This window comes from Heterodontus francisci, chromosome 21 (assembly GCF_036365525.1).
Source record: "Heterodontus francisci isolate sHetFra1 chromosome 21, sHetFra1.hap1, whole genome shotgun sequence".
NCBI lineage: Eukaryota > Metazoa > Chordata > Chondrichthyes > Heterodontiformes > Heterodontidae > Heterodontus > Heterodontus francisci.
This window is the reverse complement of record NC_090391.1, coordinates 8,561,895-8,588,225: the sequence shown is the minus strand read 5'-3', so window position 1 is coordinate 8,588,225 and position 26,331 is coordinate 8,561,895.

Below are 26,331 nucleotides of genomic sequence, written 5' to 3'. Positions count from 1 at the left end.
GGAGAATGTGAAGTCGCATGGGGTCCAGGGTGTACTAGCTAGATGGATAAAGAACTGGCTGGGCAACAGGAGACAGAAAGTAGCAGTGGAAGGGAGTTTCTCAAAATGGAGATGTGTGACCAGTGGTGTTCCGCAGGTATCCGTGCTGGGACCACTGTTGTTTGTTATATACATGAATGATTTGGAGGAAAGTATAGGTGGTCTGATTAGCTTGTTTGCAGACGACACTAAGATTGGTGGAGTAGCAGACAGTGAAGGGGACTGTCAGAGAATACTGCAGAATATAGATAGATTGGAGGGTTGGGCAGAGAAATGGCAGATGGAGTTCAATCAGGGCAAATGCGAGGTGATGCATTTTGGAAGATCCAATTCAAGAGTGAACTATACAGTAAATGGAAAAGTCCTGGGGAAAATTGATGTCCAAAGAGATTTGGGTGTTCAGGTCCATTATTCCCTGAAGGTGGCAACGCAGGTGAATAGAGTGGTCAAGAACGCATACGGCATGCTTTCCTTCATCGGACGGGGTATTGAGTACAAGGGATGGCAGGTCATGTTACAGTTGTATAAGACTTTGGTTCGGCCACATTTGGAATACTGCGTGCAATTCTGGTCGCCACATTACCAAAAGGATGTAGATGCTTTGGAGACGGTGCAGAGGAGGTTCACCAGGATGTTGCCTGGTATGAAGGGCGCTAGCTATGAAGAGAGGTTGAGCAGATTAGGATTATTTTCATTAGAAAGACGGAGGTTGAGGGGGGACCTGATTGAGGTGTGCAAAATCATGAGAGGTATGGACAGGGTGGATAGCAAGAAGCTTTTTCCCAGAGTGGGGAATACAATTACTCGGTGTCACGAGTTCAAAGTGAAAGAGGAAACTTTTAGATATGCGTGGAAAGTTCTTTACGCAGAGGGTGGTGGGTGCCTGGAATGCGTTGCCAGCGTAGGTGATAGACGCGGGCACGATAGCGTCTTTTAAGATGTATCTAGCCAGATACATGAATGGGCAGGAAGCAAAGAGATACAGAACCTTAGGAGATAGGCGACATGTTTAGATAGAGGATTTGGATCGGCGCAGGCTTGGAGGGCCTAAGGGCCTGTTCCTGTGCTGTAATTTCCTTTGTTCTTTTTGGATGGCAGCGAGGACTTCATCAAGGTCAGAATAAAACTTTTCCCTATCATCTTCATCAGAGTCATGGATCGGGACACTAGTGTTGATGATGACGGCATATTGATTACATCTGAGCTGTTAGTGAATTGCACTGAGTCTTTCACTTGTACATTTGGCGATTTATGACAATGCATCCAAGACCCAATTGGCAAAGTGGTTCGCTGTCAACCTTTGCTTTCCAGTAGAATGTGTATCCCCTTAGTTGTTCGCTCAGCTGCCCCTCCCCAGGAAGGTGGAACTCACAGAGGGCGGCAATGTCAATTTGGAGTATTGACAGCTCACGTGATATGATTGCTGTTCTTCTTAAGGTACATAAGGGCCCTCGAGAAATTCGTTCAGCCATTCTCCGGATTCAATGAGACGGCCATCGAAAAGAAAACATGAGTGTTCTTCTTGAAGCTAGCTCCACACGCATTCAGGAAAAACTCCCGCAAAGCCAACTTCAATAGACTGGTCCCTGTTGCTGGATGGCCAAAAACCAACTCCCCCGCCTTGTCCAGTTTTCTCAATTCTCAAAATGGCGACAGCATGTCCATCCAGCTTCATCATGCTTTCAGTCCAAACGCCTTAATGATGAGGCACAGCGGCAGTAGAGAAAGAAATAAAGGGAAGCAATTCCTGCACTCTGGCTCTCACTATCTCGTGGGATCTCCAGCTCCATGTGCCCAAAGATCTGTGGCTCGGAAACCCGCCTGTTCATTCACATGAAGGCCCATGACAGAAACTCAAGATCCTGATTGGACAACATCCTGGAATCGAGGGACAGCCGACGATGGGGTGCAATCTAATTGATGTGTTCGTGTGGTTTACATTTAGAATGAAGGATAGCCGGAGATTGAGCTGTAGGGAGAAATCCAATCACAAGGTTTAAATGGATTACAACAGAGTGAAGATACCCGGGAGTAAATTACAGGCTGGAATACGATCATGGGGTTCGGCTGGATTACGTATAGAATAGCAGATATCCAAGTGTGAGTTATAGGGTGGAATTTAAATGAGAGGTTCAGTTGAGGTCTATGTCTGGAAAAATGGGTGGTATAAAATAGTATAAAAATTACCTGATACGAGTTGCAGGCTAGTAACTGTCTGATGTCTTTTTAATATAGAATAATAGATACCCAGTAATTTACTGGCTGGAAGCTAATCCAGGTGACTTGGGGATTTATATGTAGAATAACCGATACCTGGAAGTCAATTACAGTCTGCAAACTAATCAAGGGGTTCAGGTAATTTTATGTATCAAATAACTGATGTATGGAAACGTGTTAGAGGCTAGAATCTAATTTCTGGTTCAGTTGGCTTATGTATAGAATAACAGATACTCAGTAGTAAGCTACAGGCCAGAATCTAGTTGAGGGGATCTAGAGGCTTTATGTATGGTTCAAGAGATACCCGGGAGTGAGTTACACACTGGAATTTAATCAATATGCTCATGAGGTTGAGACATAGAATAACAGATACCCAGGAGTGTGAGTCGAGGTGTTCTGACTGGTCTACCTACATGCCATGAGAGGTACCTGGTGTGAGTTACCGGCTGGAAGGTAATCAATGGATTCTGGTGGTATAAAATAGAGAAAATATACCTGATACGAGTTGCAGGCTGGTAATTATTCGATTTTTTAAAAATATAGAATAATATATACCTGAGAGTGATTTTCTGGCTGGAATCTAATCGAGGTGACTTGGGGCTTTATATGTGGAATAAAAGATACCTGGAAGTCATTGGCAGGCTGGAATCTAAGTGAGGCGTCCGGGTGTTTTTTTCTATAGAATGACAGATATCTCGGTGTCAGTTGCAGGCTGGAATCCAATCGACGGGTTCAGTAGGGTTTATGTATCGACAGGATTGCGGCGGCCTGCAATTAATTTGGCCTAGCCATCAGCCTCAAGATAACGAACATCATGGGACAGGACGTCAGAAATGCTCCATTCATCAATATTGGTGACCATGCTCTGGAAGTGGTTCATGAGATCACCTAATTAATCTCAACTATCACCAGTAACCTGTCTCTCGATGCAGAAATCAACAAGCGCATGTGAAAGGCGTCCGCTGCTATGTCCAGACTGGCCAAGAGAGTGTGGGAAAATGGCACAGTTGACACGGAACACAAAAGTTCGAGTGCATCAAGCCTGTGTCCTCAGTACCTTGCTCTATGGAAGTGAGGCCTGGAAAACGTATGTCAGCCAAGAGCGACACCTCAACTCGTTCCATCTTCCCTGCCTCCGGAGAATCCTTGGCATCAGGTGGCAGGACTGTATCTCCAATGCAGAAGTCCTCCAGATGGACAACATCCCCAACATATACACCCTACTGATACAATGGCGCTTAATATGGCTTGGTCATATCAGCCGCATGGAAGATGGCAGGATCCCCAAGGACGCATTATACAATGAGCTCGTCACTGGTATCAGATCCATCCGCCGTCCATGTTTCCACATTAAAGATGTCTGCAAACGCAACATGAAGTCCTATGACATTGAGCACAGATCGTGGGAGTCAGTTGCCAGTGATTGCCAGAGGTGACGGGCAGCCTTAAAGGCGGGGCTAAAGAGTGACGAGTCGAAGTGACTTCGCAGTTGGCAGGAAAAAAGACAGAAGAGCAAGAGAGAGCCGACTGTGTAACAGCCCCGACAGCCATTTTAATCTGCAACGCCTGTGGAAGAGTCTGTCACTCAAGAATTCGCCTTTATAGCCAGTCTGGGCGCTGCTTCACAAACCACTGACCACCATTAGGCGCTTACCCATTGCCTCTCGAGGCAAGGAGGCCAGACAAGAAGAAGAATATTCCATCCCGCTTGCTTTTGTAATTACTTGCTCTACCTGCACGCTAACTTTCTGATTCACAATCAAGGACACCCAGGCCCGTCTATATGCAGCATTCTGCAGTGCTCTCGATTTAAATCATATTTTGCTTTTCTATTCTTCCTGCCAGAGTGGACAACCTCACATTTTCCCACATTATAATTAATCTTCCAATGTTTTGTTCACTCACTTAACCTATCTATATCTCTATGCTGACGCTGTGCCCTGTCACAACTTGCTTTCTTACCTTTCTGAATCATCAGCAAATTTGACAGAATACAAGTCTGTCGCTTCATCGAATTCACTAATATAGATCGTAAGTAGTTGAGGCACTACACTAGTTATACTTTGCCAACCTGAAAAAAAAACATTTATCCCGACTCTCTCCTTCCTGTTTGTTAGCCAATTTTCTATCCATGCTCATGCATCGCAGTCAATAGCATAAGCTCTAATCTTGTGTAGTAATCTTTTCTGTGGCACCTTATCGAATATAAATCGAAATTCACAGCATCTAATGTTCCCCCTTTATCCACCCTGCTTGTTACATCCTCAAAGAACTCTGCGTTGTACATAGGACAAAGGAGTAGGACGAGACCATTCAGCCCTTCGAGCCCGCTCTGCCATTTGATAAGATCATGGCTAGCTGGTTGTGGTCTCAACTCCACTTTCCTGTCTGCCCTTCAAAACCCTTGACTCCCTTGTCTGTCAAAAATATATTTAACTCAGCATTGAACAAAATGCAATGACCCAGCTTTCACTGCTTTCTGAAGAAGGGACAGACTAACGATCCTTTGATAAATCAGTATACTCCTCATCTCCATCTTAAAGGGGAGACCTCTTATTCTAATCTGTGCCCAGGAGTACTAGTCTCTCCCACACGAGGAAACATCCTCCCAATATTCCCTCTATCAAGTCCCCTCAGGATCTTAGATGTTTCAATAAGATCACCTCTCATTCTTCTAAAATCCAATGGGTAAAGGGCCAACATGTTCAAACATTTTTCGTAAGATAAGACCTCATCGTCGGAAATAGTCGAGTAAATCTACTCTGAATTGCTTCCAACGCAACTATATCCTTTTCAAATATGGAGAATTTAGAATTTAGAACATTACAGCGCAGTACAGGCCCTTCGGCCCTCGATGTTGCGCCGACCTGTGAAACCATCTGACCTACACTATTCCATTTTCATCCATGTGTCTATCCAATGTCCACTTAAATGCCCTTAAAGTTGGCGAATCTACTACTGCTGCAGGCAGGGCGTTCCACGCCCATACTACTCTCTGAGTAAAGAAACTACCTCTCACATCTGTCCGATATCTATCACCCCTCAACTTGAAGCTATGTCCCCTCGTGTTTGCCATCACCATCCGAGGAAAAAGACGCTCACTATCCACCCTATCTAACCCTCTGATTATCTTATATGTCTCTATTAAGTCACCTCTCCTCTTCCTTCTCTCCAACGAAAACAACCTCAAGTCCCTCAGCCTTTCCTCGTAAGACCTTCCCTCCATACCAGGCAACATCCTAGTAAATCTCCTCTGCACCCTTTCCATAGCTTCCACATCCTTCCTATAATGCGGTGACCAGAACTGCACGCAATACGCCAGGTGCGGTCTCACCAGAGTTTTGTACAGCTGCAGCATGACCTCGTGGCTCCGAAACTCGACCCCCCCTACTAATAAAAGTTAACACACCAATTGCCTTCTTAACAGCCCTGTTAACCTGGTTAGCAACCTTCAGGGATTTATGCACCTGGACACCAAGATCTCTCTGTTCATCTACAGTACCAAGAATCCTCCCATCAGCCCAGTACTCTGCTTTCCTGTTACTCCTTCCGAAGTGAATCACCTCACACTTTTCCGCATTAAACTCCATTTGCCCTCTCTCAGCCCAGCTCTGCAGCCTATCTATGTCTCTCTGTACCCGACAACATCCTTCGGCACTATCCACAACTCCACCGACCTTAGTGTCATCTGCAAATTTACTAACCCACCCTTCTACACCCTCTTCCAGGTCATTTATAAAAATGACAAACAGCAGTGGCCCCAAAACAGATCCTTGCGGTACACCACTAGTAACTAAACTCCAGGATGAACATTTGCCATCAACCACCACCCTCTGTCTTCTTTCAGCTAGCCAATTTCTGATCCAAAGCTCTAAATCACCTTCAACCCCATACTTGCGTATGTTCTGCAATAGCCTACCGTGGGGAACCTTATCAAACGCCTTACTGAAATCCATATACACCACATCCACTGCTTTACCCTCATCCACCTGTTTGGTCACCTTCTCGAAAAACTCAATAAGGTTTGTGAGGCACGACCTACCCGTCACAAAACCGTGCTGACTATCTCTAATGTACTTATTCTTTTCAAGATGATTATAAATCCTGTCTCTTATAACCTTTTCCAACATTTTACCCACAACCGAAGTAAGGCTCACAGGTCTATAATTACTAGAGCTGTCTCTACTCCCCTTCTTGAACAAGGGGACAACATTTGCAATCCTCCAGTCTTCCGGCACTATTCCTGTCGACAATGACGACATAAAGATCAAGGACAAAGGCTCTGCAATCTCCTCCCTAGCTTCCCAGAGAATCCTAGGATAAATCCCATCTGGCCCAGGGGACTTATCTATTTTCACACCTTCCAAAATTGCTAACACCTCCTCCTTGTGAACCTCAATCCCATCTAGCCTCGTAGCCTGAATCTCAGTATTCTCAACAACATTTTCTTTCTCTACTGTAAATACTGACGCAAAATATTCATTTAACACTTCCCCTATCTCCTCTGATTCCACACACAACTTCCCACTACTATCCTTGATTGGCCCTAATCTAACTCTAGTCATTCTTTTATTCCTGATATACCTATAGAAAGCCTTAGGGTTTTCCCTGATCCGATCCACCAATGACTTCTCGTGTCCTCTCCTTGCTCTTCTTAGCTCTCCCTTTAGATCCTTCCTGGCTAGCTTGTAGCTCTCAAGCGCCCTAACTGAGCCTTCACGTCTCATCCTAACATAAGCCTTCTTCTTCCTCTTGACAAGCGCTTCAACTTCTTTAGTAAACCACGGCTCCCTCGCACGACAACTTCCTCCCTGCCTCACAGGTACATACTTATCAAGGACACGCAGTAGCTGCTCCTTGAATAAGCTCCACATTTCGATTGTTCCCATCCCCTGCAGTTTCCTTCCCCATCCTACGCATCCTAAATCTTGCCTCATCGCATCATAATTTCCTTTCCCCCAGTTATAATTCTTGCCCTGCGGTATATACCTGTCCCTGCCCATCGCTAAGGTAAATCTAACCGAATTGTGATCACTATCGCCAAAGTGCTCACCTACATCTAAATCTAACACCTGGCCGGGTTCATTTCCCAGTACCAAATCCAATGTGGCATCGCCCCTGGTTGGCCTGTCTACATACTGTGTCAGAAAACCCTCCTGCACACACTGGACAAAAACTGACCACAGCTAGATGTGTTCTTACCAAGGCCCTGCACAGCTGCAGTAATAATTCCCTGTGGCATTTTACCAATGACAGATATTCAGCTCACTGGCTTAAAGTATTCTGCTTTCTGTTTACCTCCTTTCTTGAATAAAAGTCTTATATATGTGGTTTTCCAGTCCACTGTGAGCTTTACAGAATCTAGGGAATTTTGGAAGACTGTAACGAATAATGCCACTATCTCTTCTGCCGCTTCTTTTCAGACCATAGGAAGCATGCCATCAGGCCAAGGAGACTTGTCAGCCTTTGGTCGCATTAGATCTCCTCGTACGTTTTCTCTAGTCGTGATAATTATTTTAAGTTCCTCCCTTCCTTTTGCCTCTTGGTTATCTATAATTATTAGGATTTACCTTATATCTTCTTCTGTGAAGACAGATACAAAATACTTGCTCAAAGTGTCGGCCGTTTCCTTGGTTCTCATTATTAATTCCCCAATCTTATCTTCGAATGGAACAAAGTCTGCTTTAACTGCTGATTTTATTTTTTATATACATGTATAAGCACTTGCTGTCTGTTTTTATATTTCTTACTAGTTTACTTTCATACTCGAATTTATCTCCTTTTTTTAGTCCTCCTTTCCTGGTTTCTGAAACTTTCACAATGTTCTCGCCTATCATAATGTTTGCAGCATTGTAGGCATTTTCTTTTAATTTTATACAGTCCTTACCTTCCTTCGTTAACCACATATGGTGGATCCTTCTTGTAGTCATTCTTTCTCAATGGTATATATCTTTAGTGAGAATTATGAAATATCTTTCGAAATGTCTGTCCCTGCTTATCTGCCATGTTAGCGTGCAACCCATTTTCCAGTCCACTGTAGCCAACTCTGTCTTCAAACCTATGTAATTGGTTTTATTCAGTTGTTTGGCATTAGTTTCATATCCAGGTTACTCACCCTCAAACTGAATGTGAAGTTCTATCTTGTTATGATCACTCATGCCTAGAGGATCCTTTCCAATATAATAATGAATTTCCCTGCCTCATTACACGTTACCATGTCTAAAATGGCCCGTTCCCTGATGGGATCCAGTTTGAATAGTTCTAAGAAGTTGTCCCGAATGCATTCCATGAATTCGTCCTCAAGGCTACTTTTGCTAAAGTGATCTGATTCTAATCAAGCAGGCTGCTTTTTCCTGGGTGCTACCAAGCTTCTGGAGAATGTTGGAGCTACGCTCACCCTGGCAAGTGGAGAGTATTCCATCACACTCCTGACTTGTGCCCTGTAGGTGAAGGAGACGATTTAGAGAGTTGGGAGAAGCGTTACTCACTGTAGAATTCCCAGCCACGGACCTCCCTCCTGCGGCTACAGTATTTATATGGGCGTTCCAGTTCAGTTTCTGGTCAATGGTCACCCCCAGAAAGTTGATGGTGGGCGACTTAGCGATGATAGTGCCGTCGAATGTCATGGGCAGATGGTTGGATTCTCTCTCTTGTTGGAGAGGCCCATTGCCTTCCACTTGTCTGGTACACGTGTTACTTGCCAGGTATCAGCCCAAGCCTGAATGTTGCCCAGATCTTGCTGCATGTGGGCATGGACAGTTTCAGTATCTGAGGAGTTGTGAATGCTGCTGAACACTGCAATCACCAGACGAAAGTCCCCACCTCTGACCTTATGATGAGCGAAGGTCATTGATGAAGCAGCAAAGGATGGTTGGGCCTAGGACACTACCCTGAGGACCTTCTGCAGCAATGTCTTAGGGCTGAGATACTTGTCCTCCAAATACTGCAACCATCTTACTTTGTTCAAGGTATGGCTCCAACCAGTGGAGAATTTTATCCGATTCCCAATGACTTCAATTTTGCTCGGGCTTTTTGGCATACCAGATCAAATCCTACCCTGATGTCAAGGACAGTCACTCTCCCCTCACCTTTGGAATTCAGTTCTTTTGTCCATGTTTGGACCAAGCTGTAATGAGATCTGGAGCTGAGTTGCCCCTGTAGAAAGCAAACTGAGTATTGGAACAAGGTTTGATAGTAGCATATTACATGTTGAACTCCTGTTGAGTGGGACCATGGAGTTTATATTTACATTAGCAGGTACGTTAGTTACAGATGTAAATCCAATCAGGGGATTCAGTGGGTATTATATTGTGAATAATGCATACTCAAGGTGTGCGATAAAGGTTGGAATAAAATTGTGGTATGCAGAGGGATATTATATAGTATCACAGGAACCTGGAGTGAGTTGCAGGCTGGAATCTCAACAGGAAATGTGAGACTCTTATTTACAGAATATTAGGTGCTTGGGAGTGAGCTACAGGCTGTCATCTAATCGAGGCTTTCCAGGGATATTAGCTACAGAGCCACAGATACCCAGGTGTGCTATATAGGCTGGAATAAAATTGAGAGAGACAGTGCATTTTACATTTGGAGTAGCAGATACCTGTAATTGAGTTACGGACTGGATTCTAATCGATGTGGTGGTGTGGGTGTCGTGGGGTGATACATAGAGTAACGGTTACCCAGAACAGAATACATGCTGGAATCATGTGGAATTGGAAGGCATTCATACAGAATATTGTACACTTTTTAATCAATGGAAAAAAAATGTTTCTGCCGAACGTCTTGCCTTCTGTAATAATTGTAAATATATCATCAGTTCTAACAAAATAGATTGTTTACATTGATAAGATTGAGCGTTGCATTTAAACAGGAATTTTTGCGTTATATGACCAGGGTCAGTTGTGTGAAGTTTGGATTGCCTGTGAGCAGGAGACTGTGAGCCAGAGGAAACCGCTACGAGGAGGAGACGGGATGGAAAGAGGGAAGGATGAGAGACAGGAAGATATGGAAGGAGATAGGGTAAAGGGACATAAAGAGATGATGATGATTGATGGTGTGAATCCCCAGCCCAATGGGCTGCAAGGTGAGAACACCTTTCCCTTCTCCATCTCCGCACTCCTCTCCCCTACCTCTTCCCTCTTTCCTCTCCGCCTCCACTCTGCACGCCTCTCTCCTCTTCCCACTCCTCTCCCCTCTTAGCCTCCTATATGTTCTCTCCTCTCCTCTCCACTCTGCTCTACCCCCTCCCTTCCCCTCCCAAACCCTTACTCTTCCATCCCTCCTCCCTCTCCTCGCCCCTTCTATTTCATCTCGCCTTCCCTCTCCCTCTTCTCATTCACTCTTTACTACCCGCCTTTCCCCTCTCTCGTCCCTCTCACTGTCTTCTCGCATCTCCTTTCCCTTCCCCTCTCCCCTCCCATACCCTCGCCCTCTCCTTCCTCTTCCCTCTCCCATTTCTTGTCCACCATCCATCTTCTCTTCCCTCCCTTCCTACCCTCTTGCCACTTCCCCTTCAAAGTCATACGCACATGCACCCCAAGATCCTTCATATACATTCTTTAGAACTGTGCCATTAAGTCTATATTGCTTCTTCCTAACCATTCATCCAAATGCATCAGCTCACTTTTCTCTATTATTTTCCATAATCCATTTATCAGTTCATCCTGATACCCTCCCTATGTTGTGTTGCAGTAGATTGGTATCATCCGTACTGTCTGCCACAACTCCAAGTTAGATATCATTGGAAAAATGTGAAATTCGACTCTGCATTCAATACCAAAGTCTTTTATATTGAAATGGCAAAAAAGCTGAGACTCAACACTGAACCTTAGGGAACAGCACTGTCACCATCCTCCTGTCTGGAAAAGAAACACTTATCATGAATCGCTGTTTTCTATCTTACAGCCAATATATCATCCATGGTGACACTGACCTTCAAGTTCCCTGAACCTCAACTTTGTTGGACTGACTGTGATGTTCCATTTTATCAAAGGTTTTCTGAAAATCCATATAAACAACATCCATTGCATTTCATTAATTAATCTTCTCTATTATTGCATCAGCTATTTCAAATCGATCAGCGAGTATGATCTGCCCTTTACAAATCCTTAATTAGCTCAAATTCTCCAAGTATGTGCTGGGTCTTTCTTAGATTATTCTATCTAATACCTTGACCACGCCCCCCTACCCCCCCCCCCCCCCCCCACTGATGTTAAACTGACCGACCTGTAATTACTCGGAATGCCCTAATGCCCTTTCTTGAACAGCGGAGTCATGTTTGCCAGTCTCCATTCCTCTGAAACCTCCTCCTTTTCCAGATAAGATTGTAAAATTATGGAATATCTTTCTGCTGTCTAAAACCAGATTTCCTTATAGAATCTGGGATGCAAGAAATCCAGACCTGGCGACTTAGCCATTCATTACATAACCAGCCTTTCCAATACATCTTGTCGAACAATTTTGACCCCATCAATTCCCTCTACCATCCCCATCTCGATCTATATTTTGTTAACATCCTTTCTCCTTATGAAACATCAATACAAATTGCCAATAAAGTATTCTAGGCTTGCCCTGCTCTTCTATATATATATCAACCTCTTTATGCCGAATATACAACACCCCACCTCTTCCTACCCACTTACTATTAACGTGCCAGGAGAAAAGAAAAGATTCCCTTTTAAATTGACTGCCATTTTATTTTCATATTATCTCTTTGGCAGTCTTATCTTCCTCTTCCCTTCGCTTCACAACTGACTATATTTGGCTTGCTTCTCGCTTGTAGAATTCACCTGATATGAATCATAGACCCGGATTTTTGTCTTCATCATATTCTTCACCTCCATCTTCATCTATGATGCACTATATTTGGTTCCTCTACCTTGTGCCTTTTTGGAATGCACCTCGCCTGTACATGAAACATCTCCTCCTTAAATATTGCGCATTGTTCTTGTACAGTTGTTCCTGTCAATATTTGGATCCATTTTTCCCTGGCTATATCCCCTCTCATCCCATTCAAGTGGCCCCTCTTTCAAGTTATAGAGTCATAGAGACATAGAGTTATACAGCACAGAAAAAAGCCTTTCCGCCCATCGTGTCTGTGCCGACCATCAAGCACCTAACTGTTCTAGTCCCATTTTTCAGCACTTGGCCCGTAGCCTTGCATGCTATCGCGTTTCAAGTGCTCATCGAAATACTTCTTAAATGTTGTGAAGGTTGCTGCCTCTGACACCAGTTCAGGCAGTGTATTCCAGACTTTAACCACCCTCTGGGTTAAAAAAAAAAGATTTCCTCAAATCACCGCTAAATCTCCTGGCCTTTACCTTAAATCTATGCCCGCAAGTTATTGACCCCTCCGCTAAGGGAAAACGTCTCTTCCTGTCTATCCTATCAATGCCCATCCTACTTTTGTATACCTAAATCATATCCCCCCTCATCTTTCACTGTTCTATGGAAAACATCCCTCGCCTTTTCAGTCTCTCTTCATAGCTGAAACGCTCCAGCCCTGGCAACATACTGTTGAATCTCCTCTGCACCCTGTCCAGTGCATTCACACCCTTCTTATCGAGTGGTGACCATAACTGTACAGAATATTCCAGCTGTGGCCTAACTGGAGTTTTATACTAACCCATCATAACCTCCCTGCTTTTATATTCTATGCCTCGTCTAATAAAGGCAAGTATCCCATATGCCTTCCTAACCACCTCATCTACCCGTGCTGCTGCTTTCAGTGATCGATGGACAAGTACACCAAGGCCCCTCTGACCTTCTGTACTTCCTGGGGTGCTACCATCCATTGTATATTCCCTTGCCTTTTCAGTCCTCCCAAAATGCATCACCTCACACTTCACAGGATTAAGTTCAATTTGTCACAGCTCCATCCATCTTGCCAGCCCATCTCTATTGTCCTGTTATCTAAGGCATTCCTTCTGAATATTTCCGACACCAGCGGTTTCCGTGTCATAACAAAGAACAAAGAACAGTACAGCACAGGAACAGGCCATTCGGCCCTCCAAGCCTGCGCCGATCTTGATGCCTGCCTAAATTAACACCTTCTGCACTTCCGGGGCCCATTTCCCTATATTGCCTTCCTATTCATGTATTTGTCAAGATGTCTCTTAAACGTCGCTATCCGTTAAAAGTTGCTTCCACCACCTCCTTTGGCAGCAATTTCAAGGCACTCAACACCTCTGTGTAAAAAACTTGCCTCGCACATCCCCTCTAAACTTTGCCCCTCGCACCTGAAACCTATGCCCCGAGTAACTGACTCTTCCACCCTGGGAAAAAGCTTCTGACTATCCACTCTAATCATGCCGCTCATAACTTTGTAAACCTCTATCATGTCGCCCCTCCCCCTCCGTCGTTCCAGTGAAAACAATCCGTGTTTTTCAAACCTCTCCTCATAGCTAATGCCCTCCAGACCAGGCAAGATCCTGGCAAACCTCCTCTGTACCCTCCCCAACGCCTCCACTTCCTTCTGGTAGTGGGATGACCAGAATTGCACACAATATGGGTAAAATATTGGAAAAGGTTACAAGAGACAGGATTTATAATCATCTTGAAAATAATAAGTTCATTAGCGATAGTGAGCACGGTTTTCTGACGGGTACGTCGTGCCTCACAAACCTTATTGAGTTTTTCGAGAAGGTGACCAAACAGGTGGATGAGGGTAAAGCAGTGGATGTGGTGTATATGGATTTCAGTAAGCCATTTGATAAGGTGCCCCAGGGTAGGCTATTGCAGAAAATATGGAAGTATGGGGTTGAAGGTGATTTAGAGCTTTGGATCAGAAATTGGCTAGCTGAAAGAAGACAGAGGGTGGTGGTTGATGGCAAATGTTCATCCTGGAGTTTAGTTACCAGTGGTGTACCACAAGGAACTGTTTTGGGGCCACTGCTGTTGTCATTTTTATGAATGACCTGGAAGAGGGTGTAGAAGAGTGGGTTAGTAAATTTGCGGATGACACTAAGGTCGGTGGAGTTGTGGATATTGCCGAAGGATGTTGTAGGGTACAGAGGGACATAGCTGGGCTGCAGAGCTGGGCTGAGAGATGGCAAATGGAGTTTAATGCGGAAAAGTGCGAGGTGATTCACTTCGGAAGGAGTAACAGGAATGCAGAGTACTGGGCTAATGGGAAGATGCTTGGTAGAGCAGATGAGCAGAGAGATCTTGGTGTCCAGGTGCATAAATCCTTGAAGGTTGCTACCCAGGTTAATAGGGCTGTTAAGAAGGCATATGGTGTGTTAGCTTTTATTAGTAGGGGGATCGAGTTTCGGAGCCACGAGGTCATGCTGCAGCTGTACAAAACTCTGGTGAGGCCGCAACTGGAGTATTGCGTGCAGTTCTGGTCACCGCATTATAGGAAGGATGTGGAAGCTATGGAAAGGGTGCAGAGGAGATTTATTAGGATGTTGCCTGGTATGGAGGGAAGGTCTTACGAGGAAAGGCTGAGGGACTTGAGGTTGTTTTCGTTGGAGAGAAGGAGGAGGAGAGGTGACTTAATAGAGACATATAAGATAATCAGAGGGTTGGATAGGGTGGATAGTGAGAGTCTTTTTCCTCGGATGGTGATGGCAAACACGAGGGGACATAGCGTTAAGCTGAGGGGTGATAGATATAGGACAGATGTGAGAGGTAGTTTCTTTACTCAGAGAGTAGTAGGGGCGTGGAACGCCCTGCCTGCAACAGTAGTAGACTCGCCAACTTTAAGGGCATTTAAGTGGTCATTGGATAGACATGTGGATGAAAATGGAATAGTGTATGTCAGATGGTTTCACAGGTCGGCGCAACATCGAGGGCCGAAGGGCCTGTACTGCGCTGTAATGTTCTAATTCTAATTCTAATTCTAATTCTATGTGTGGACTAACTAAGGTTCTGCACAGCTGCAACATGATTTGCCAATTTTTATACTCTGTGCGAACATCTGTGAACTTACTTATCATATCACCTATATTCACGTCTAAATCATTAATGCAGACTGCAAACAGCAAGGTCCCCAGCACCGACCCCTGCAGTACATCACTGGTCACAGGCTTCCATTCACAAAGACAAGCCTCGACCATTACCCTCTGTTTCCTGCAACTAAGACAATTTTGGATTCAATTTGCCAAATTGCTTTGGATCCCATGGGCTCTAACCTTCTTTACCAATCTCCCATGTGGGACCTTATTAAAAGCCTTACAGAGGTCCATGGACGCTCCATCAACTGCTTTACCCTTTCCTACACATCTAATCACCTCCTCGAAAAATTCAATCAGGGTAGTTAGACACAATCTCCGCCTGACAAAGCCGTGCTGACTATCCTTGATTATGACCTGCTTTTCCAATTGGAGATTAATCTTGTTCCTCTGAATTTTTTTTCCAATAGTTTCGCAACCACTGATGTTAGACTCACCGGCCTATAATTACCTGGTCTATCCCTGCTACAGTTCTTGAGTAATGGTAGCACATTCGCTGTCGTCCTGTCCTCTGACACCTCTCCTGTGGCCAGAGAGGACCTGATAATTTGTGTTGGAGCCCCTGTTATAACCTCCCTTGTCTCACATAACAGCGTGAGATCCTTCTCAACTGGGTCTGGGGATTTATCCGCCTTTAAACCCGCTGGAACAGCTAATACTTCCCCCCTTTGAATGTTATTATATTCACGTGTAGCGCAAACCCCCTCCATGATTTCTGCACCTACATCGTTGTTCTACACAGTGAAAACAGATGAAAAGTAATCATTTCAAACATCACCTATGTCCTCTGGCTCCACACGCAGATTGCCACTTTGGTCCCCAATGGGCCTTACTCCTTCCCTGCTTATCCCCTTACCCTTAATATACTTATAAAATGCATTAGGATTTACATTTATCTTGCCTGCCAATGTTTTTTCATGTCCCCTCTTCGCTCTCCTAATTACTTTTTTAAGTACCCCCTACCATTTCTATACTCCTCTAATTAATCCGCAGTTTTCGGCGCTCCAAATCTGTCAAAAGCCTCCTTTTTTCCCCTTTTGCATTTCTCTATATCCCTTGACATCCATGGTTCACTGGAGTTGATGGTCTTAACCTTCACCTTAACAGGCACATGTTGGTTCTGAGCCCTCACCTTTTCCTCTTTGTATGACTCCCACTGGCCTGATGTAGACTTTCCTACAAATAGTTGCTCCCAGTCCACTTTGGCCATATCCTGCTTTATCAAATTGAAATCGGCCTTCCCCCAATTCAGTACCGTTATTTCTGGCACGCCTTTGTCATTTTCAACAACTGCCTTTAATCCTACAGAGATATGATCACTATCCCCGGAATATTCCCCCACTGATACTTCTACCACCTGTTCAGCTTCATTCCCTAGGATTAGCTCCAGTATTGCCCCATCGCCTGTAGGATTTTCTACGTACTGGCTCAAAAAGCTCTCCTATATGCCTTTTAATAATTCCTCATCCTTTAAGCCTTTTGTACTAAGACTATCCCAGTTGATATTTGGAAAGTTGAAATCCCCTACTATTATTACCCTATTATTTTTGCATCTGTCTGAGATTTTCCGGTATAATTGTTCCTCTATCTCTCCCAGACTGTTTGAAGGCCTGTACTACACGCCTAGGCAAAAGTGATTGCCCATTTTTTGTTCTTAACTTCTACCCATATGGCCTAATTTGAGGAGCCTTCTAAGACATCATCCCTCCTTACTGCAGTAATTGACACCTTGATCAACAGTGCAATGCCACCTCCTCTTTTATCCCTTCCCCGATCATGTCGGAAGATTCTATACCCTGGAATATTGAGTTTCCAGTCCTGTCTCTGCCTCAGCCATATGTCTGTCATAGCAATAATATCATAATCCCATGTGCTAATCTCTGCCCTCAATTCATCTGCCTTATTAGTAAGACTACTTGCATTAAAGTACGTGCAATCCAGCCTTGTATTTTTCCTGGTACCTTAACAGGTCTATCTTTGCTCTGCTTTCCAGACTGACTCAGTTTCTCTTCTATATTTGGCTGTGCCTCACCCCCTACTGTACCTCCGATTTGTATCCCATCCCCATGCAAAATTAATTTAACACTCCACCCCCGCCGCCGCCCCCCCCCAACAGTACTAGCAAACATCCCAGCAAGGACGTTGGCTCTGTCACGGTTCAGGTGTAAACCGTCATGCTTGAATAGGTCTCACCTTTGCCAGAAACAAACCCAGTGATCCAGGAACATAACGCCCTCCCTTCTGCACCATCTCCTCAGCCATGCATGTATCTGCTCGATCCTCCTTTTGCTGTAGTCGCTGTCACGTGGCACTGGGAGTAATGCAGAGATTGCAGCGCTTGAGGTCCTGCTTTTTATTCTGCTACCTAGCTCCCGAAATGCTTGTTGTGAGACCTCATCCCTCTTTCTACCTATGTCCTGCTCACCCTCCCCTTTCAGAATGTTTTGCAGCCGCTCTGTGACATCCTTGAACCTAGCACCAGAGAAGCAACATGCCATCCTCGAATCTCGTTTCCGGCCACAGAAATGTTTATCTGCACCCCTTACGATATAATCCCCTAAAACTATAGCTCTTTCACCCATTTTCCTCCCCTGCGGTGCAGCAGAGCACTCCGTGGTGCCACGGACTTGGCTTTTGTTGCTTTCCCAGGGAGATCATCTGCACCCATCTCCCCTCCACCCCCCCCCCCCCCCCTAACAGTATACAGAGCGGATGTCTGTTTGAGAAGTGGATGGTGACATGGGATTCCTGCACTGCCTTCCTGCACCTATTATTCCGCCTTGTGGTCACCCATCCCTTTTCTGCCTGTACAGTCAGTACCACCTCGCTAAACGTGCTATCCACGACGTCCTCAGCATCGCGGATGCTCCTCAGTGAATCCAACCGCAGCTCCAGCTCTGTAATGCAGGTAGACAGCAGCTGCAGATGGTCCTGCACACATGGTCAACAGGGACACTGGAAGCATCCCTGATTTCCCACATAGCGCAGGAGGAGCATAATCAGTGGGCTGAGTTCTCCTGCCATGACTTACCCTTAGATTAATTAATTACTTCCTTAATAAAATAAAATTACACTTGGGGCCTTGTTCATCCCACTATAATCTAAAGTAGTTAAAGGAATACACTGAATTTTTAAAAAAGTACTTTAGTAGCACTCACCTTATCAGTAGAGGATTTTTGCAACGTAAAAATGTCTCCCTTTTTCAAGCTATTTTAATGCACTAACTGCTGCTACTCACCCAACCAATCACCTTGCAGATTTCCCATGATGCCATTGTAAGTTTATTTTTCGAGTCTCAGCTTAGCAAGAGAGAGCAGGTCCTCCAGCCACTACAGTTCCTGTCTTCAGGTAAGTGAGGGACTCGAGCCCTATGCTCTCTTTTACAGCCCCTGCTCAAGATCAGCTTCCGCCCAGTTCAGCCAGCTGCCGCTGCTCCTGTCTTCAGGTAAGTGAGGGCCTTGATCCCCGCGCTGTCTTTTACAGGTCCACTCTGGGTGAGCTTCCGCCCAGGTCCACCAGCCACCGCTCTTGTCTTCAGGTAAGTGAAGAATTTAGATCTTCTTTTGGGCCTCCTTATCCCGAGAGACAATGGATACGCGCCTGGAGGTGGTCAGTGGTTTGTGAAGCAGCGCCTGGAGTGGCTATAAAGGTGCTGCAGAGAAATTTGTGTGTCGGGGCTGTTGCACAGTTGGCTCTCCCCTTGCGCCTCTGTCTTTTTTCCTGCCAACTACTCAGTCTCTTCGACTCGCCACAATTTAGCCCTGTCTTTATGGCTGCCCGCCAGCTCTGGCGAATGCTGGCAACTGACTCCCACGACTTGTGATCAATGTCACACGATTTCATGTCGCGTTTGCAGACGTCTTTATAGCGGAGACATGGACGGCCGGTGGGTCTGATACCAGTGGCGAGCTCGCTGTACAATGTGTCTTTGGGGATCCTGCCATCATCCATGCGGCTCACATGGCCAAGCCATCTCAAGCGCCGCTGACTCAGCCACCGCTCTTGTCTTCAAGTAAGTGAAGCATTTAGATGTAGAGGTGTGAAAAGGGAACCCAAGACAAATCAGTGAGGTGACCACCTCCTGGAAAATACGATCCAGGGAACTCTACTGCTCCCTGAAGTCTCACAGTGAATCTGGCTGCCCATGCAGTTCGGAAATCATGGCCTTAAGCTCAAGCAGCTGGAGACACCCCAAGACACATGAAGTGTCCTGAAGCGCCCACATGGCACAGGGATTGCAAGCAACAAATCTCAGCTGCCCGCCATAATCTAAGAATCAAACTCTATTCTCTTTGCAAGAACCGACTTAATACCTTGTATAAACTATAAAATGCAATTCATGTCTCGAGGCCTGCTCTGCCCTACGACTCAATAATAATTCCCTCACTGTTATACTTATACCAATTGAAATCTGACTAATTCCTTTAGGTAGTTAATCTATAAATTTAACACGGTACTTAATATTTTCCTGGTCCCAGTTTCAACCGCTGCCCTAGCGTTTCTTTAAAAAAAAACTAAAACTCACCAACGAATCACCAACCTACTCGACTCTGACGTCACTCACCTTTTTTCGGAAATACAGCTCTTTGTTCCCCTGTTTTCTCCCTCTCTCTCTCTCTCTCTCTCACTCTCTCTCTCTCTCACTTTCTCTCTTTTGTTCTCCACCGCCACTGCTGTTATCCCAATCATGTCCACTCTGTTCCCCCACGCTTTCTATTCCTCTCCCTCTCCCTTTTCTCCTCTATCATTGCGGCTGGAGTCTCTGATCAGGTCAAATAGCCTCTTAGCATATATTCAGGAAATACAGCCCTTATTTCTGGCAGTTATCATTCTGGTATATCGATATTGCACTCCATCCCATGCCAATATATCCTCCCAGATGTGCTGTCCTCAGTATTACTCACAGTACTCAAGCACACAAGTGCTTATAGTACGCCAGGTATTGTCTCATGAGGGCTTTCTATAGCTGAAGCATGACTTGTACCTCCTTGTATTTCAGTCCTCAGGGTACAAAGGCCTACATTCCATTAGCCTTTTTGTTGAGTTTCTGATCGAATTCAGAATATTTCACTGATATGTTACGGACCTGGACCTCCACATCTCCTTGAACATCCACTCCTTCCAACTTTTGACTATTTAAAACATATCTGCTTCTATCCTTTTTAGCTCCAAATGGATGGACTCGCATTTGCTTGCATTGAAATCGATTTGCCACCGTTTCACTTAACATAGCAATCTACCTTTACAATTTTAGGCTTCCATCTACATTACTTACAAAGCCGCCTATCTAGCTGTTGTTAGCAAATTTGGATTTTTGTCTTTTTTAGGCCACGATCTACGCCGTTAAAAGTTAAAGTGAATAAATTGAGGCCCGAACACAGATCGCTGCGGGGAAGCACCAATCACACAAAAGCAAAACACTGTTGTTGCATGAAATCTGGGAAAAAAAAGAAAATGCTGAAAATGCTCATCAGATCTTGCAGCAACTGTCAGGAGAGAGACAGATTGAATATTTCAGGTCGATGACCTTTCATCAGCACTGGGAAGAGTTAGAAATTATATATGTAGGTCAAATGGGGAGGATGGCAACAAGAACAAAAGGGGTGGGTCTGTGATAGGGTGGATGACGAGAGGCATGTAATGATAAAAGAGTTCATGGGGCAGAGCCAAAGGGAAGAGTAATGGGACATGTCAAGGAACAAAATATTTATCTAGGGTAGTGTCAATGAAAGACGAATGAACAGCTCCGAAAGCAAAAATTACAAGAAAACAACATTAAGGCCAAAACAGGGAAAGGACATGCATGAAAATGGGGAAGGAGACTGTGGTCTGAAATTATTCAACTCAGGATTAAGTCCAGAGGGTGGTAAAGTGCCGAATCTAAAGATGCGCCTTAAGCTTGTGTTGAGCTTGATTAAACATTGCAGTAGGCCGAAAATAGTAATGTTAGCGAGAGAGAAAGGTGGAAAATAAAAATGGGCTGGCCGCTGGAAGCTCAGTGACATGCTTGCACACTGACTGGACTGTGATAGTCGTATCCTGCAACTTAGAGCACTCATTGTTTCCTTCTGTCCTTCCTCCCGCCTCCCTTTTCCTTTCCACGTGGTATGCTTGACTTTATTCATCGAGGCAGAGTTCAAAAGCAGGGAGGTACGTTGCACACCGTTACACATCAGGGAAAGACAATTTTCAGTGCCAGGATGTTTGAGAACCAGAGGACACGGATTTAAGATAATAAGCAGAAAATCAGAGAAAGGGTTGGGGTGGGGGGAATGAGGAGAATCTTTTTATACAGGAATTACTCTGATCAGGAATGCACTGCTTGAATGGGCAGCAGTAAAATATTTATTAGTAACTTTCAAAAGGGATTGAATAAATACTTGAAGGGGCAAATAATTTTGAGGGCTATAGGGAAAAGAGCAGCGAAATGAGACTGATGTTATTGAATCTTTCACAGAGCCAGTACAAGTGCCATGGGCCGAAAGCCCTCCATCCAAGTGAGGCTATGAAGGCCGAGGATTTCCTGTACATCGCTCCTGTTGACATTTTTCAGTGAACTGGCCAAGGACTGCCATATTACTTTCTTGACAAATTTCAGTTCCATATTTCTCTTCCTCTTCCGCTGCAGACTTGGAAAGGAACGAGGAAGAGATTCCCTCCTTCAGGAGTTGCATCTTCTGCAAGCTCATCCACAGTCATGTGCTCTGGCTGTACATCATGCAGCTCCGACATTTCCTCTTCATCGGCACCCTGAACCCCATGCTGACCTTGCTTTCTGGCAGTGACAAGGTAAGGCGGCGGAAGCGAGACACTAATTATTGGGAGTGGACATGTGGAAACTGGAATTGGTGCTGATAGGGAAGAAATGGGGAGAGAGACGTAACGATAGGGGTGAGAGAGAGGGCAGAGTTTGAGAGGCAGGAGAGAGAAGAAGAGGATGGAAGGGAAGGAGAATGCAAGAGAGAGGGTGGTTGAATGGGAGCATGGAGATTGAGGGAAAGATGTATGTACTGGTTGCAGTGAGATAAATGAATGGAGAAAGGCAGGCAAATGAAAGAAAGGGAGAGGGAGGTTCTCTCGCTCTCTCTGTCTCTCTGGTTCTCTCTCTCTCCAGTTCTCTCTCTCCCTCTCTGGTTCTTTCTCTTTCTGTCTTTCTGTGGTTCTTTCTGTCTCTCTCTGGCTCTCTGTCTCTCACTCTCTCTGATGATTTCTCTCTCCCTCAGTTAGCACGTTTACAAATACCTACGGCTTCATACAGTTTGGGAGTTTTTTCTGTGCTCCCTGGAATGGACTAATCATGGACCGCCACCAGCGCAGAGCAAAGCCATCAGACGCTACCTCAGGTATTCTAAGCAACTACACTTTCCTCCCTGTCAGTCTACAGTAATCCAGCTGTGGACACTCAGCTCCTTCCAAGTCTCGACTAATCCAAGTGTAAACACACAGCGCCATCTCAGTCTCAGGTAATCCAGCTGTGAACACACAGCTCCCTCTCAGTCTCAGGTAGTCCAGCTGTGAAAACTCAGCTCCCTCTCAGTCTCATCTATTTCAGGTGTGAATACTCAGAATCCTCCCACTCTCTCCCACAAACATCCCCATCTCTCAGATGGTTGGGCTATGCGGATCCCTCTTTCGGATGGTTGTGTTGTGGGGGATTCCCTCTCCAGGATGGTTGGTTTTGGGAGATCTACCGTCTTGGATGGTTGGTGTATAGGCGATTCCCTCTCCAGGATGGTTGGGGTATGGGGTTCTCCTCTTTCGGATCGCTTGTGCATTGGGGATTCCTTCCTTCAGCTGTTTGGAGTATTTTGGATCCTCTCACACGGATGGTTGGAGTATGGGGGGGAGTCCCTTCTCTCAGATGGTTGGTGTTTTGTGCATCCACTCTCGGATGATTGGACTATTGGGATACCCCCTCGGATTGTTGGAGCATGGAGGATCCCCTCTCTATGATCAGTGGGGAATGGGGGATCCCCTCTCTCGGATGGTTTGGGTAAGGTAGATCCCCTCTCCCAGATTTTCGGTGTATTGGGTATTCGCCCTCTCGGATAGTTGCGGTATGGGGGATGTCTTCTCAATTTTTTGTATTTCTCCTCTTTCTGCTTGCGCCTTAGATTCTGCTGACTCACCGCGATTGGCTGACATGAAGTCGAGTTGTCTCTCGCCATCACTGTCATCACAGTGTATCCTGTTCTCACTCTGTGCCACTATTCCTGTGCTGGAGGTTCAGTAACTGACCTTCCTCCTGCAAGTTATCAACCAACCGTTCCTGTATGGGGGAGACGCCAGCTTAATCACCATCGTGTAAGTCAGCCCGCAACAACCAGCGAGCGGATTTCTTGTAAGTTGGAAAATCTTCCCATCTTTCTCTCTGGGTTTCTAAATCTAGAAGTCCATTCAGACTCCGGTTACACTGTTGGATCTGGGATTCTGAGACAAGGAGACCATATGGACTTCAGTTACAGTTTTAGATCTGGGCTTCTTAAACCAGGAGTCCATTCAGAATCCAGTTATACTGTTTGATCTGGGATTCTGAGAGCAGGAGTCCATTCGGACTCCAGCTATAGTTTAGAGATACAGCACTGAAACAGGCCCTTCGGCCCACCGAGTCTGTGCTGACCATCAAGCACCCATTTATACTAATCCAACACTAATCCCATATTCCTACCTCATCCCCACCTGTCCCTATATTTCCCGACAACCTACCTACACTCGGGGCAATTTATGATGGCCAATTTACCTCTCAATCTGCAAGTCTTTTGGCTTGTGGGAGGAAACCGCAGCACCCGGAGAAAACCCACACAGACACAGGGAGAACTTGCAAACTCCACACAGGCAGTGAGGCTGCGGTGCTAACCACTGCGCCACTGTGCTGCCCTGTTGGAGCTGGGGTTCTGAGACCAGGACTCCATTCAAACTCCAGTTACACTGTTTGATTCGGGATGTTTGGACCAGGAGTCCATTCAGACTCTGGTTACACTGTTACATCTGTGATTCCTAGAGCAGGAGTCCATTCAGACTCCAGTTACACTGATGGAGCTGCGGTTCTGAGACCAGTAGTCCATTTACACACCTGGTACAATGCTTAATATGTGGTTCTGAGACCAGGAGTCCATTTGGACACTGGTTGCACTGATGGATCTGGGAATCGTAGACCATGAGTCCATTCAGACTTCAGTCACACTGATATAGCTGGGATTTTGAAACCAGGAGTCCCTTGGGACTCTATTTACATTGTTAGATCTGAAATTGAGACCAGGAGTCCATTCAGACGCCATGTACATCATTAGTTCTGAAATGCTGAGACCAGGAGTTCATTCCGTCTCTAATTACATTGCTTGGTCTGGGATTATTAGACCCAGAGACCATTTAGTTTCCGGCTACAGTGCTAGGTCTGAGATTCCTAGACACGGTGTTCACTCAAATTTGAGTTACACTGCTTGATTTGGAGTGTTAGGATCTGTAGCCCGTTCAGAATCTGGTTGAAGTGTTATATCTGGGCTTCTGATACAAGCAATTCTTTCAGACTCTGGTTACACTGTTCGATCCCGCATTTTGAGACCAGAAGTCCATTTAGACTCCAGTTGCACAGTTTGATCTGGAGTTTTAGAACCGAAACCCATTCAAAGTCTGGTTACAGTGCTTGATCTTGGATTCCGAAATCGGGAGTCCATTCAGACTACAGTTACACTGCTAGATCTGGAATTCTGATTCCAAGAGTCCATTCAGACTCCCGTTCCACTTTTCAGTCTGGGATTTTGAGACGAGCAGTCCCACATACTCTATCGTAGATATGATGTTTCCACTGATCAGTGACATTAAAATTAGGGGGCCATCAATATAAGATAGTCATTAATAAACCCAATAGTAAATTCAAGAGGAAATTCGTTGCCCAAAGAGTGGTGGAACTCGCTACCACAGGGAGTGGTTGAGGTGAATGGTGTTTAAGGGGAAGCTGGATAAATACAGGAGGAAGAAAAAATAGAAGGATATGTTATGGGGTGAGATGAAGAGGAGAGGATGGAGGCACGTGTGCAACACAAATGTTAAAATGGACCTGTAGGGCCGAATGGCCTATTTGTGTGCTGCTCCCACGATGAAATTCTCTGAAACTCCCCCGTCTCTCTCTGTTTGTCCCATGCAGGTTTCCTCCCTGTCACTTTGGTAAAATCTATGGACTGGACATGGCTGTCTCGGGAGTTGTCTCTCTGCTCCAGTACCCTTGCTTCGCTGTTGTCCATGGGCCCCTGAAAGACGACCCACTGTATGTGAGTATTAACATGTATTAGGAGGTCAGCACCTCCCTTTGATCTATGCTAGAGAGTCCAGGATCCAGTGAGAGGCACTGGGTGAGGGAAACTACGCTACATAGTAAGAGAGAGCGTAAGCAGGAGATTTGGATGCGATGGTCACAGTCTGACATCGGGTGAGGGATACGATGATCGAAAGAAAGATGAAGAGAATGTGGGAAATCTTGATGCTGCGATCAAGGTCTGGAGTTAAATTGTAAGATCGCACCCATGTCTGGGGCTGGATAAAAGGCCAGTTAGACCCCAGCTGGACTATTGTGTCCCTTTCTGGACACCAGACTTTACGAAGGACATGACAGCTTGGGTGAATGTACAGAAGAGATTTACTGGAATGATTACAGCAACGAGGGATCACAGTTATGTGGCAAAACTGGAGAAGTTGGGATTGTTCTCCTTCGCGCAGTGATGGTGAAGGGGATATTTGATAGAGGTATTCAAAACTTTGAAGGATTTAGATAGAGAAACTAAAAAGAAAGTGCATCTATTGGCACAAGGGTCAAAACCCACAGGGGAAACAATTAGGATGATTGCCAAATGAACTAGAGGTGACATGAGGAAAAATGTTTTTCATGCAACGAGTGGTTAGGATTTGAAATGCACCGCCTGATAGGGTGATGGATACAGATTCAATAGTAGCCTTTAAATGGGAGTTGAATAAATAATTGAAGAAGAAACCATTGGAGCAATATGGGGGAAGAGCAAGGGGCTGGAACCAATTGCAAAGATCTTTGAAAGAAACAGCAGGGCCACGATGAGCTGAATAGCCTGCGTCTGTGCTCTGCTATTCTATGATACTATGAGGAAGTTTC